Here is a 14,877-nt window from a genome sequence, read left to right on the forward strand (position 1 = left end):
TCAAGTCCTCATACTGCAAAACTGAGTTTTGTCATCACATGAGGTTGCCAGGCAACCAGAAGATATTCCAGGAAGTTACTGTGCCCGGCCAAGAAATAGTCCAGCGAGTGGGTAGGAGCCACTTGTTAATCTACGATCATTTCTAAGAGTGTCTTCAGTCTCCATGCCTTTGGGAAACACCCCTTAAGGTTTGTAAAATAAGATTTACTGCACGTAACCGACTATAGGACAAGTCTACAAAAAGGGAGAGCAAGAGAGCAACTTAAATTGATACCATATTTGGAGGTATAATTCAAATACTGGAAGGCAATTTATTGCATGGTTCAGACCAACAATTCTCCTCATATGAATATGATATATTCCTCTCATATGAATTAAAATACATGAAATATAAACTAGACATATGGAATTCTTATCGTGCATTCATCCCATTATATCCCATTGCAGACCTCTAAAAGGGAGGCATGAACATTTAATAAAAGTCTATCCATCCGTTCTCAACACTGGCCATCATTTCTCCCATGCCTTATCTGTATGAAAGGTCACCCAAGTCTTGAATGTAACACTACAGTATACGTATGATAGCTATAGTGAATATCAGTAACCATTATCTATAATGCAGACAAGCATTGTTAAAGGGGGCAGCTAATAAGAACCACTGACATTTGCTGTGCTGTACCTAACACGGGTACAGAGCAATTTTCTTGTTGGCTGTTCAACATAATCTTTCTATCACTCTTCACTCAATGCCCTTCAGTAACAAACATTAAACTCCCTGATTGGCATATAGACCCAAAGTTTTTGGTGTTTGGAGTTGGTGTATGCCATTAATGATTTATTAGGTGTTTTTGTTTGTTGTTTGCTGTAAATTATGTATCTAAAATATCTGTGTGCCACCACTGTCATTGTTTCTAAGCAACCAGGGTTCCTAAAGACCAAAGCAGTATTTTTCTAAAAGAGAGCAAGACCAATTCGATGGCAACTATCTGGATCTGCATGCACAATGATCATCTTCACAGATTAGAAACATATTTTTTGACAGCGACCGCAGTTTTTAAAAAGAATGCCCCCGGGTGTCATGTATACAGTTACAAGAGTTGTTGTTAATTTTGTTTTCAACAGAGAAACATCCATTTTTAATTCATGACGTTTAAACTCAAATTAATATCATTATACTCATTTAATTGTTATTCACTGGAATGAACATCCACAAAGTATGGTGTGTAAACTACAGCACAATAATGAACTCTTCCAAATAAATCAATGTTATCAACTTTTGGAAAGTTGTCAACTAAACTGTATGTTTATGTCTTTCCTATATCCACATGCTACACAGCTCACGTCCTTGAGGCTAAAGAGTGACACTTAAAATCAGTTTGAAAGCGGAGATGCCATCATTTTTACAGAACTTAGTGTAGAAATCCTAAAATTTCCTTCGGGATGAATAAAGTATCTATCTATCTATCTATCTAGAAAATCCATCATTGCTAAAGCACAACCCACAACAACTCACACTGCCTCTCCCTAAAATTGGGTAACATTAGTAGATAGGCTGAAGCTCACATATCCCGGGTTTATATCTCTGATAGACCAAATCTTACCTGAAGCACTATTTAGCAAGACTGATCTGTGATGTTAGTGCTTTCCAAATTGATTTCTCACCATTCAGGAAAAGCTTAAACATCTGAACAGTGTTAACTGTATTCCTTCTCTCGTTTGATCCATATAATCACACAATGTCTAAAGTAATGTATAAAACGCCTACATGTAAATACACCATCCCCTTCATGTAAGGGCAGAAGAAAGAGGCAAATGCTGGGGAAAACACTGCTTTTAAGGTTACATAATTGGAAACCTACTGCTTCTCATGCCAAAATAACCAATTTGCCTGCGACCTGTGTCACACAGCTATAATTACCTCCATCCAATTAGAGACAGATCTTTAGCTCAGCCTACGGCCGGTACCTTAAATTTCCTTTGCCAGGAATATTCCCTTTTGACTTCAGATCTCTTTTTATTGTGCCTTTCATCAAAATCGGGGTCCCAGCCCCACAAAAAATTAATTGGTTGGTATTCTGCTGAGTCACAGCAGCTGGAGGTATGTGTGCTTACAGCTGTCTGGATTGCAAGAGAAAGCTAAAGAATGATTGACAATTTTTTTGTGAATTATTGCCAGATGCACATTTACAGCAGGCAGCCTATTCTCTGTGACTCTGGCCGATGTGAGAAACATACCACATACAGAAAACATCCTAAGCTACCATATACAGTAGTGTACATGTTTTGGCAAAAAGAAGTCAATGGGCATTGGAAACTGCACTGAAACATTCAATAAGCGGTATATGTCCAGTCTGTAGAGATCAACGATGGGTGTTCAAGAGCACACAGTACAAACCCAGTGATGAGTAAGCACTTCCACTATTGCTCTTGACAGATCTGACAGCTTCTCTTCAGTAATACCAAGCTGCAGCTTCATCTCAAGGGTGTCTGAATTGAGACAGATTATTTGGGGAGTGATTTAGAACTTTCATTATTAAGTCCTCTGCAATGCAATCGGCTGCGATTCAATGGCGCCGCCTTGAACAGAGGTTCTGCGAGACAAAGTCTGAAAACTACTTCAGCTAACATAGCCATCCAAGTAGCATTTCCGAGATTAACCAGTGTTCCACTACATGTGGTATGGGACAGAGTGTTATGACTGAGTAGGAGACGAAGAATACACAAAGATAGGATAGTATTGAAATAAAATGAAAGAATGGCAAGTCAGTTAGAAAGGTGACGTGGGGAAGTGGTTTCAACCCTAGAGCAGCTGATATATTCATGCACCACCAGAATTGATATTCTGCAACTGCAGTCCTAACAGAAAAGTCTTCTGTTCCAGGTTTAATGTGTGTTTGCAGGTCTGTGTATGCACCGACTGCATATAATATGATACTATATACAGTGTGTGATGTGAATGTTTGTTTGTTTGATTTGTGTGTGATTGTGTGTATGTGTGTGTGTGTGTGTGTGTGTGTGTGTGTGTGTGTGTGTGTGTGTGTGTGTGTGTGTGTGTGTGTGTGTGTGTGTTAATGGCTGGCTGGCTACAGGTCATCACACATCATATTAAGCGTCTAGTTAAAGACTGCCATATGGTGAGCTGAACTGTGGAGACATGAATTTTTTTCTTTATTTACGCAAATTAAAATACACATTTAGTCTGATTTCATTCATTTGCACAGTACTATTATTGAGAATGAGCTGCTTGAAAGAAAGTGGTTCCAAACCAACCCACCCATAAATATTAAAAGTCATCAAGACAACTCATTCTATGCTATTTCACCTTAAAATGAAGAACATTGGCCAAAGGGTAATATTATAGTTGAAAACATTGGCCAAAGGGTAATATTATAGTTGAAAAATGGTTACAATGCAGATAAGTATATTATGCAATATATTACAGTGCTCAGAGCACTGAATGATAAATGCCTACATGCCTGCATGGTCTTGAGTGACATACATAAATCTAATTTAAATATGCACTGGTGCTGATGTGGCCCACAAGGTTAAAGACACTAATGGTTATGTGGGAATATTGTGTTCCTTGGTAATAAAGTATCATAAATTATGGTTCAAAGATGCTGTATCAAGGGTTAATCCCCTGATATTCCAGCTGCTTAAAGCACAGTCTGTATGTCTGCTTCACTAAATAGCCGGTGGGGTTAGTTACCACTGAGATAGCATATGAGCTCAAATGGAAAAACTGATGAGTAACAATTATTTGTGATGGATGAACGGAGATGTCATCTTCACGCATGAGGAAACTTCAAAGCCATATAGGGTGAGTCACAAATAATGGCCCACTGAGAGTGGTATTCTGCAGTTCTTATATTAGCCGAGATATATCAAAGTCCTAACTACACATGTGTGATTAACATTTTTTTCATCTACCCTATTGAATATTGTTCGAAGCTCATCTCTTTTACAGAGCAGCACAGATTGCATATTTTTACTAATTCTGCATATGTTCTGTTCTTCAGTGCTATTGTGAGAGGCATAATTTTTTCGATAAGATAAAACCGCTGCAAAACGATTGCATATCTGAAAATATCTGATTAGTCTCAACAATATGGGCTGCCATGGAAACAAACATCTTCCAGTTTGAAGTAGTGCTTGTGAAGAGAAATAGGAAGCACATCCAGCATCACTGGGGCTCAGAGATCATTTCTCACATTGAAGTGTGTCGTCGACCAGTGCCTGCAGTTGGTGTTGACACAGACTGACAGCAAACAAAATCTGGGCCATTATGTATTTAATGATGGAGAGGAGGTACAGCCCCCCCCACCCCAACAGACCGTAACTGTTTCTCTTTAGGCACTGTGGACACCCGGTCAGCACTACAAAGAGACTTAAAGCTGATACGTGCACAATGTGCAAGTATTGAAGTGCCTGCTGTGCAGTGTGAAAGAAAACCATTAATAGAAAGGATAAAGACTGGGTTATTGGGCTATAACACTAAGCATTTCTTTGTTTGTGTTTCTTGCTGTTTTTTTTCACTTTTGGTAACCAATAATTTGATTAAGAGCATGTTTTTTAAAATTGTTTGCCTCACTGAGATTATTATATGGTATGTAGTCATATTCTGCAAATATGTCATGCTTACAGAAGCTCAAACCATTTGCACTAAGGAAATAAACTGTCACATCCTGCATCAACCTCAAACTGCTAGTACATTATGTTTACAAGAAAAGTAACATTTAAGAGGGTTTTTGTGCAGATATTCATGGTCCCCCAAAGGATTAAACACACAAACTTTGGGGATACCCCGACATTTCCTCTACACCACCATGAGGTTGACATTTGCGGTTCATAATGGAATACCTTGACAGCTATGTGATGGATTACATAAGAATTTGCTACATATATTCAAGGTCCCCAGAGGATAAATTCTAATGTCTTTGATGATCCTCTGAGTTTTCCTCTAGCACCACCAGCAGATCAAAGTTTTCATTCATTCAGTGAAATATCTCAACATGTACTTGATGAATTGACAGAAAATGTGGTGCAAACATTCATGTTTCCAACACAATGAATCCTCCTGATTTTGGTGATCCCCTGACTTTCCCTCTAGCCACCATGAGGTTAACATTTTAGTTTTTATTGTAATATGTCATAATGGATGGATTGCTGTACAATTTGGACATTAATGGTTCCTTACAGAGCCACTAGCATGGCAGTGGACTCTTAGTCGTGTTTATGTATATTAACACTGAATCAAATGATAACCCTTGTAATGGTTTGCTAATGCCAGGCCCACTGAATCTGTTTGTAATTTTCCCTTGCGGGATTAATAAAGTATGTATTCTTCTTCTCTGTTAAGTCAGGTATTACTGTCAATATATCTCTGGAAATCTGCCAAATTATCGCAAAGTAAAGATCTTGTAATCTAATATTCAAATCAACTTTCACTTCTGTGCAAACATTAAAACTCTGTTACAAACTTGCCGATTATCCTATCTAAAAAACTGTCAAAAAATGGTGAAATTCATTCCTCATTTCTTGTCTATCATTTGTTGATCCAATGAAAGCATGCTGCTCTGAGTCCCTACCGCCAGATTAGCTGTGTTTGAATGTGGTCTCAGGAGGGATGGGCACACAGTGCATATGCAAATAGATTTACAGACAACCAATTACACTGAGAAACTCCTCAAACAAAAGTAGGTCACAAAGGAGAGACCTGTCATTTCTGGATAGAGAAAGCAAAAAGAGCAAAGAGTCAAAGAGTGACTGAGAGTCAGATACACAGTAAGACAAAGTTTAGATTTTAATGTGTTGGATTATTTTATAAATAGGATTGTATTCTGATTGAGTTGTGACCCTAGTATGGATGAGAGGGACACTGAGACTAATTTCAAAACACCAGTATATTATGACTGATTTGTCATTGTGTTTATACACCACAGTAAATAGTCAGCCAGTAATCATCTGCAGCCAATGGAGAAATAATGGGTTATGTAACAATTCTATATTACATTGATTATTTATTTATTTTGAGTTTACGTGCCTGTGTTGTATAATAGAAATGAGTTAAGCAGCATTAGCGTTGGCTTCTCTGTGGGAGTTTTTACAGATAGTTAAGCCAATTGTCCAGAGACATTAATAGTGATTAACGGTGCTGTGTTTTTATTGCCATTTATCGGGATAAAACTGGAGTGGCAGTTTGGTGTGAAGACTCCTAAAATAGACCAGGAGTCAATACACCAATGACTGTTATCTCCTTAACGAGGACAATATCATTTAACATTATGGCAGTTTGGAGAATGACCACCACCTGTGTTCAACAAGGCGTGCAGTTCTTGCGAGTGTGTGTGTGTGTGTGTGTGTGTGTGTGTGTGTGTGTGTGTGTGTGTGTGTGTGTGTGTGTGTGTGTGTGTGTGCGTGCGTGCGTGTGTGTGTGTGTGCGTGTGCGTGTGCGTGTGCGTGTACATGTATGTGAATATCTGTACCACACGTCATGACAATCCATTCAAAAGTTTAGCCACAAATGTCAACCTTGTGGTGATGCTAGATGAAAGGTCAGGGGATCACCAAAGTCATTAGGGTTCACCATCTTGCAACCATGCATATCTGTACCATATGCTGTGCCAATTCATCCATTAGTGGGAACTTTTGACCTGACCTACTGGTGGTACAAGAGGAAAAATAAGTGGATCACCAAAATCAGTAGGATTAATCCTCTGGGGATGTTAATACAAAAATGTCATGACAATTCATCCAGTATTTGTTGAGATATTTCAGTCTGCACCACAGTGGTGGACTGACTGAATAACTGACCAACATTGCCATCCCTGTTGCCACGCCACTAGCATGACATAGAACTGCAACATGATCAGATGTGATGTCATTAGCTGTGATCATTGTATGTTTAGTACTGGTTCAAATATCATTCACCAAAAGCCTTTTTTTAGCAGGTGAAATCCGGATGTGTGAAGCAACCTCTCATGAGGAAGTCCTTGTTTATGCATATTTGTGGCTATGTGGAGTGATCTCACTTGTTCTGATCCCCATGTGTTTGCTGCATACAGTAGGAAAATAATTGTGAATAATTAAGATGAAAGATAAAAGCGTATGTGTACTTTTATAAGCTATAGCAACCATTTCTCTTTCACCTAGGGATGCTCTGTGGATCTGAGGGAAGCATTTGACAGTGCACACTTCCCTCACCTGTGAGACTTAGGAGAGATTGGGAAATCAACCGTAACAAAAATGACTAGTGTTTGTGTCTGAACCTCAACATTCTCTTTCAATCTTTTATAAAACATCTGCTGTTTGCCGTTCACACATTTTCACTTTCCCAAGCCTTCATTCAAATAAACATTTCCCTGGTTTAAATGGTGTATGACCACTTTACGTCTTAAAAAACACTTGAAATTCCATGCTTTTTGGTCTAAACGTCATACCCAAATTAAAAGTGGTACAGCTCCCATATACTTTGACACTCTGGGGTGTGCTTGATATCATTGGAAAGGTAACACTCTCGAGGTTTTGTTACGTGTCAGGGTGATTCTAGGCCTTACTGACACAGAGTTACAGAGGCTAGAATGGAGGTTCGTCCAAGTCATACCTGAAAATGACTAAAATACACTGCTGTAAAAACATCTAGGTGAGATACAATACAATACCATAGCCACATGTCTCAGCTTACTACAGAAAAAATGTGAAGTCAAAAGACTCAAAAATGGATTTTATATGATTTATTTTTCTACAGGTATGTCTGTCCGTTTTTCTTAGATCCATTTGGAAAGTTCAAAGAAAAAAGCCCAAAAAGTGCAAAATACAAAACTTCTCAAATACAAAAACACATCCACATCAATCACACACATACTTGAAATAACTATATACATAATTATATAGAAATAAGTAATTATAAATGTTTCAGGGAGTGCTATGCATTAAACAGTCCCTGTTTGTGCTTTGAAACAGCTACAGCCATTACAGGGTTAAAAATGTCATCATGTTGCATGGGCTCATTTGAATCGTCTCTTTATTGGCTAAAAAGGTAGTAGGGTCTCGTAACATGAAATTGTAACTGGCTGAAGCAAATGTTGATCGAAGCCCCCGTGACCCAGATCGACTGCTGGCTATCTCCGGCTCCCGGGAACGGATTGGCTTATGAGAGGTCTTGTTTGATTCGTAAGACTTCAGAGAATAGAATGGATGCCCTCATTGGCCGTTAGACGTCTAGCATGAGACGCGTTTGAAAAGCCCAGAAGTGGAATAGCGTTTGTCTTTTTTTGTAATTCGGGTCTCGTAATTACAAGATTGTTAGGCAAACAGCTAGTTTTGGATAAAATGGCTTGGATATTCCATTTCCTTGGAGTGTTGGCGAGGTATGAAAAAAAAGATTTTGGGACAATATCACCGATGTCGATAAAGGGAGAATGAAAAAGGTATGAATACTCACGGTGCAGATCCATTTGTCCGACACGACTGAAGCGTGGTGTCGCGACGTCATACATCCATGGTTGATGCTCCACGCCCTTGACCGGCAGCTGATGTGTTGGACGTGTGACGTGGGTCATGGCGGTTCGTTGAGAATACGATCTAGTATTTTACAAAAATAGTTCACCGAAACGTGTTTCTGAAAACATTTTAAGCAAGAAATAGGCCATACAGTTGCTGAATCTGTCTTCATTTCAGATCGACAAAGTTCAACGGATTCATTTGCATAAAGATGGGCATCGGCCAGCTTTTTGACTCGCAGCATTTTTTCAAATGCAGTGCCACCTTCCCGGAATGCTTTACGTGCACGTTGAAGTCGCTTGACGTCACCCATAGGAATAGAGTGGAGCGCAGCGCGACAGAAGCGTTGCACGGTCAAATTGATCTGTACCGACACTCGACTCTCGACACTAGCTGTGCAGTCTACTTCTGTATTTCATTATTTTCTTTAACTTGATTACAGTTGTATAACTGCTATAAATTATCTCATGCTTTGTGTGTGGGCTTAATTGAATCATGAGAGGCTAAGCTTTCAATTGTTATGACGCATGACCGTATATTTTGAAGATTTAATGCTTTAAAGTTATAACGAAGTTTATGAGTGGAGGTAACAGCGACGCCATGAAGTGTGCCGTTCACGGTAAACTCTGTTCTTAAAGAGGTTTAAAGTTTCTGCATGTAGAATATGTCCTCAGGGATCCAACCATAATGCATGGTTAAGCTGACAGTCATTGGCGAGCAGTGAGGGCTTTTTTTTGCATAAATCTAGACACTCCCCTCACAGCCTTTGGCAGGTCAATAAATGGCATAGTAGAGAAGAGATTAAGGAAATTGGTGAAGGGGGGATTTTCCCTACTTGTCATCTCTGTGTTGTTCCACTCATTAAGCACAGTGAAATTAAGCTGGTGTTGAGACTGAGGGCAATCTGTGGTTTGTAGCGGGTTGGATCAGCATGCATGCAGTGGGCGCAGTCAAAAGCTTGTCATAGGTCTATGAACAGGCAGGGCTGAGAGGAAAACAGACAATTAAATCAATAAGACAGCAGTCAGCTGATCACTGTGCTGGCTACCGCTCCCCCTTGCCGTTTTGGAATAAAAAACTCATTTGAAAAAGCTTTTTTTTCCTCTTTAGCTTGAGGTTGCTTACATAATGCAAAGAATGACAACTGTACTTTAAAAATATAAAATTGACTTAGAGCTCCATTCAATTTTATATTTAATATGCTTGTATTGGTAATTATTGGTATGACTGTAATAAAGACAATATTGTAGCCTAAGTATATTATTCATACCATAGTAAATTAGTAAACTTGTATCAACTGTTACTGTGAAAGCTACATTGGCAAGATTTAATCTATAACCAAAATCTCTTAGAAAACTGTATGAAGCAGAGTGCCAAAAAGACAATTCTGTATGATTCCCAGGAAATTAAAAGTATTAGTTCACTGAATGTACTCCCAACTTCATCTGCAATCAATACAACAGTATGTTTCAGGGAAATTAAACTAAACAATGAAACAGTAAGGCCACGTGTATGTTTCAGAAAACTGTAAACTATATAACAATGTCAATGATATTTGTATAGCACCTTTCATTATATGTAAACCCAAAGAGCTTTACATTTAAAACAGCATATACATTAAAACTAAGCATGAATAGAAATAGGAATACACAAAAGACAATCAACAAAAACAAACAAGTGCAACCATACAAAGTCATTTTTGAGTTTGCTTTTGATTGTGCACACAGTTGTGATGGACCTCAGGTCATCAGGCAGCTTGTTCCAGAAAGCAGGACGACAGTAACTAAAGGCCCCTTCACCAGACCTGGATTTTTTTCTGGGTACTGTGCTAGAAGTCCCCTGCCTGATGATCTGAGAGGCCTGATGGGGTTGTGATTAGTGTGCAAGTCAAAGATATACTGAGGAGCTAAACCATTAGGTGCTTTATAGACTATTAGCAGGATTTTGAAAGTGATTCTGTATTGTACCTGGAGCCAATGAAGTGATTTAAGTACCGGAGTAATGTGTTCTGATTGATGTGTACATGGACTTGAGATGAATGCATGCACCAGTCAGTCAGTTTGAGAAATAAATGCTCTAAGTGTTGATGTATTTTTTAAGTGATAAAATATGGGCTGAAATATGTTTCACCAGAAACTGAATTTGAATCATTTATATTTGAATTTGAATTGCTAAACTTGAATAATTGCATTGAAAAACTGAATTGGAATCACATAATTTGAAATTGTATTGTTTAATCTGAATCATTGCATTGAAAAACTGAATCTGAATAGTATAATTTGAAATTGAATTTATTCGTTTGGAACTGAAGTCCAATAAAATTTGCTTGCCTTGCCTTGACCCAGAGACTGGCCTGAGCCGCATGACCACCATGGATTCGGCTGGGACAAATACGGTAATGACAATTTAACATATATCTACGATCTAACGATCTTTTGTTTAACTGTTGTTAACTGTTCAATGTAATGATTCAAATTAAACAATACAATTTCAAATTATGTGATTCAAATTCAGTTTTTCAATGCAATTATTCAAGTTTAGCAATTCAAATTCAAATATCCAGCAATTAATATCGTTAATACAGTTTAATGGTTTGTTAACAGAGTTGATATCATCAGAGGAAAGCGAAATGTACAACTGTGTGTCATCGGCATATGACTGGTAGGATATATTGTGTTTCTTAATGATAATACCAGGCGGGAGCATGTACCGATTGTTTGCCTGACTCGATGTGATCTTAAAATGAAATTCCAGTTTGTCAAAAAATCAAAAAGTATTTTTTTTTCATTTATGATGTTACGCCGTTACCATGATTACGTTAGCGCGCCCTGTGAGAGTGCGAGTGAGGAAAAAGCAGACAGGAGAAGCAATGTCAGCTAAACAAGCGCGACCGATTTTGCAAACACTGGATTACATAGACTTCATTGTTGAGTTTGAAGGCAAGAAGGCAAGGAAAGTGACTTTCACTTTATCCAGCATGGTAAGTTGAACGCTATATAAAGCTTTAGAAAGAATATGCGACATAGTGACATGCAGATGAGCTGCCATGCTGAAGGTCAGATGGCATATTATTCTGAAAGGTAAATAGGCCGACATCTCTCTGACAATGCCTTTCATCCTATCTATTTTGGCATGTTTTTCAGCAACATGGACAGAGGGCGTACGTCCACATTTAACACAAGCACACACAGCAAGGCACATGAGAATACACACACACACACACACACACACACACACACACACACACACACACACACACATACACACACAGATATGACTATATAGCTGTCTGAATAACAGCAGTCCCCGTGCGGGTTGACAGTGATTCTTGCGCGTGTATCACGGTGTGTGTCAATGAGCAGGGCCTCAAACGTTATGTTCACACAGGGCCACGCATACCCCCTGCAATGGCTCTGATCATATATATTGTGATTTGAAAGAGATGCCTCCAGTTGTTTATATACAATTTTTTTCAGTTATGTATTTTTTATAATTGATTGGAAATTGGTCTGTACTTATTAAGTGTACCTGGATCCAGAGTGTTTTTCTTGAGGTGAGACAACAGCACGCTTATGAAAAGCAGGGAAAATGCCAGTCTGCAGAGTTGAAAATTAATAATATTTTCTGTAGTATTTTTAAAGCAATGAAAGACCGATTTAAACAATTAAGTAGGGATGGAATCAAGAGAACAAGTGCTAGACTTTAGGCACTGAATTACCTCCTTTAGATCTTTGGAGTTGACAGGTGAGAATGTTGACAAAAAATATTTATGGTGAGGCTTTTCAACTATAGGGTAACTTTGGTTTACTTTGATTTTAGCTTCTTTATTTAGTCCAACTCCTGAGAAAACTATTTAGGTGTCTTTGGTTTGTAAATGTTTGACTTTCTTCACCAGCTAAAAGGATTTAAGGTCTTTTGGGATTTTATCCATAATGATATAGATTTACAGTTTTTTTACGATCGCTATAACCATTTTTTCAATACTTTTAACAACTTTCCTAAACTCTTAATGCACCAAAACACCTACAACACACAATTGGCAAAACAGTTACAGTTTTTTCCAACTGCTTACACACATTTTCGATACTATGTCTCCTTTTTTCAAAACTCTACACACAATTCCCAAAACTGCACACACAAAATGCAAAATGCCTCACATCTCCTTCCAAATGAAACACTTCATTCAAAATACCATAAACACATCTCAAAAAGATAGCATTTGCATCAAATGGCAAACACTTTTTTCATAATAGTACATTTTTGGATATACCATGTACACACTGTTGTTCTAAATCTAAAGCTCTTATGTCTTTCATAGGCTTATATCTACATTTACAATGTTCTAGAGAGAAAGTAATCTGCTGAGAGGGGTTGAAAAGTGCATTGTAAACAACAATGTAATGTTACAATAAAACAGAAAATATTTATTGGGCAAAACATTACGTTTGTAAGAGTAGCTCAGTGTTGTATATAGTAGCATGAAACAAGAAAACAAAACTACAAACATATGTAAACCAAAGGTATCATTTTTAGAATAAAGTGTGTGTGTGTGTGTGTGTGTGTGTGTGTGTGTGTGTGTGTGTGTGTGTGTGTGTGTGTGTGTGTGCGTGCGTGCGTGTGTGTGTTGTGTGTGTTTGTACGTGTTTGTGTGTGTGTGTGTGTGTGTGTGTGTGTGTGTGTTGTGTGTGTTTGTGTCGGGGCGGGGGGGGGGGGGGGTGTATGCACTTTGTGCAAAACAAAGTCTGATTGATTTGTAATGCTGAAATAGTCATTAGATGGTTGCATGCAGTATGGACACCACTGTAGAGCTACTCAAGATGGCCTTCTCTCGTTGGTCAATCCGTGGTTGATCACATGATGAATAAGTGTGCAATAACACTATGTCTACCAAAACAATGCACACATGTCTCAAAATCAAATAATTCTTCCAAAACACTATCACATGTTCTCTTCCAACAGGAACATTTAGTCAATCATAGAACAATGTCATAAAAAACACTAACATCACATGGAATTACAGAAACTGCATTATTTTATGTGTCAGGTCTGCCCTTATACCACAGACAGACGTGATTGTATTGATCATAGATTGTATTTTGCACTGCAGTTTCTCTTGAAGCCTCTCTTGTTTTGTTGGGTTTAGTAAATGCATGCATATTTGTTTTCTTTTTTTTTTTGTAAGATTATTTTTTGGGCTTTTCCACCTTTATTTGACAGGACAGCTAGTTGAGAAAGGGGAGAGAGAGGGGGAAGACATGCAGTAAATCATCACAGGTCGGATTTGAACCCTGGACCTCTGCGTCGAGGAATAAACCTCCAAGTATATGTGCGTCTGCTCTACAAACTGATCCAACCCGGCCACCATTTTGTTTCTTTTGCTGCAGAGATTCAATACAAAAAATGAATGACCCATCTCAGAGTGGCTTTATAGAATGTACGGTTTATGAAAAAAAGGAGACAGAGACAGAATTGTCCTGGTACTCCTCTTCCTCTCCCTCATGAAGGCATTTTTCTTATTTTCTGTGTGTTCATCTATAGTATATTGTTCAAATAGGTCCTCTTTTTCTGTACTACCATATGATCATGCGATTGAAAGAACCTCAACACCTAGGTGTTGAGGTTCCTAGAGTGTGTTTCCTAGAAGGGAATCAGCTGGGATTGACCTATTTGCATAGCTTCAATCAGCTGTTTCTCAATAAATGCATGTATAAAATGCAGGGGATATATTTGTGTTTCAATTTACAATATGATCAGCTGTTCACTTTGACTTTAGCCTATAAGTTAGGTTAAGAACATGTTGTTATCTGTTCTGACATACAGTTTGAAAGCATTTGTAAATTTGGCAGTAAAGATCCATTGTTTTGGTCTTGGTGGAGCTTGTGTGTAAAAGCAGTTCAAGCATTTTAAATTTGTGTTAACTGTATGCATTTTGTGTCAAAGCAACAAGACATGTGTTACTGTAATTGTATAGCCTACACAGACAGATGTTGTGCTAACTGTGATAAGAGTTTAGGAAAGTTGTTAAAAGTATTGAAAAAACTGTAATTGCTGAATTTTACAATGTATTATTATTCTCCATAATTTTCTGAAAAGAATTTTGTAAAAAAGTTGTTTTTATTTTTTTTTTAACCTTTGGTGATGTTAATATTTAATGTTTAATTGCAAATAAACTAAGCTTAAAGCACCTTTCTTTACAATCTTTGTGTAATTTTAGCATCTATCCAATTATTCTGGCATAGATTTTGGTAGAAAAATGGAAAAATCCTAACTAAAATGTGTACAGTCTGTGCAGCTTTTAGCTCATTCATTCTTAGTGTTTTGTTATCCATAATGATTGGTATTGTTTCCAACGGTGGCTTTTCCAATACTGCCACT

This window comes from Sander lucioperca, chromosome 15 (genome assembly GCF_008315115.2).
Source record: "Sander lucioperca isolate FBNREF2018 chromosome 15, SLUC_FBN_1.2, whole genome shotgun sequence".
NCBI classification, from domain to species: Eukaryota; Metazoa; Chordata; class Actinopteri; order Perciformes; family Percidae; genus Sander; species Sander lucioperca.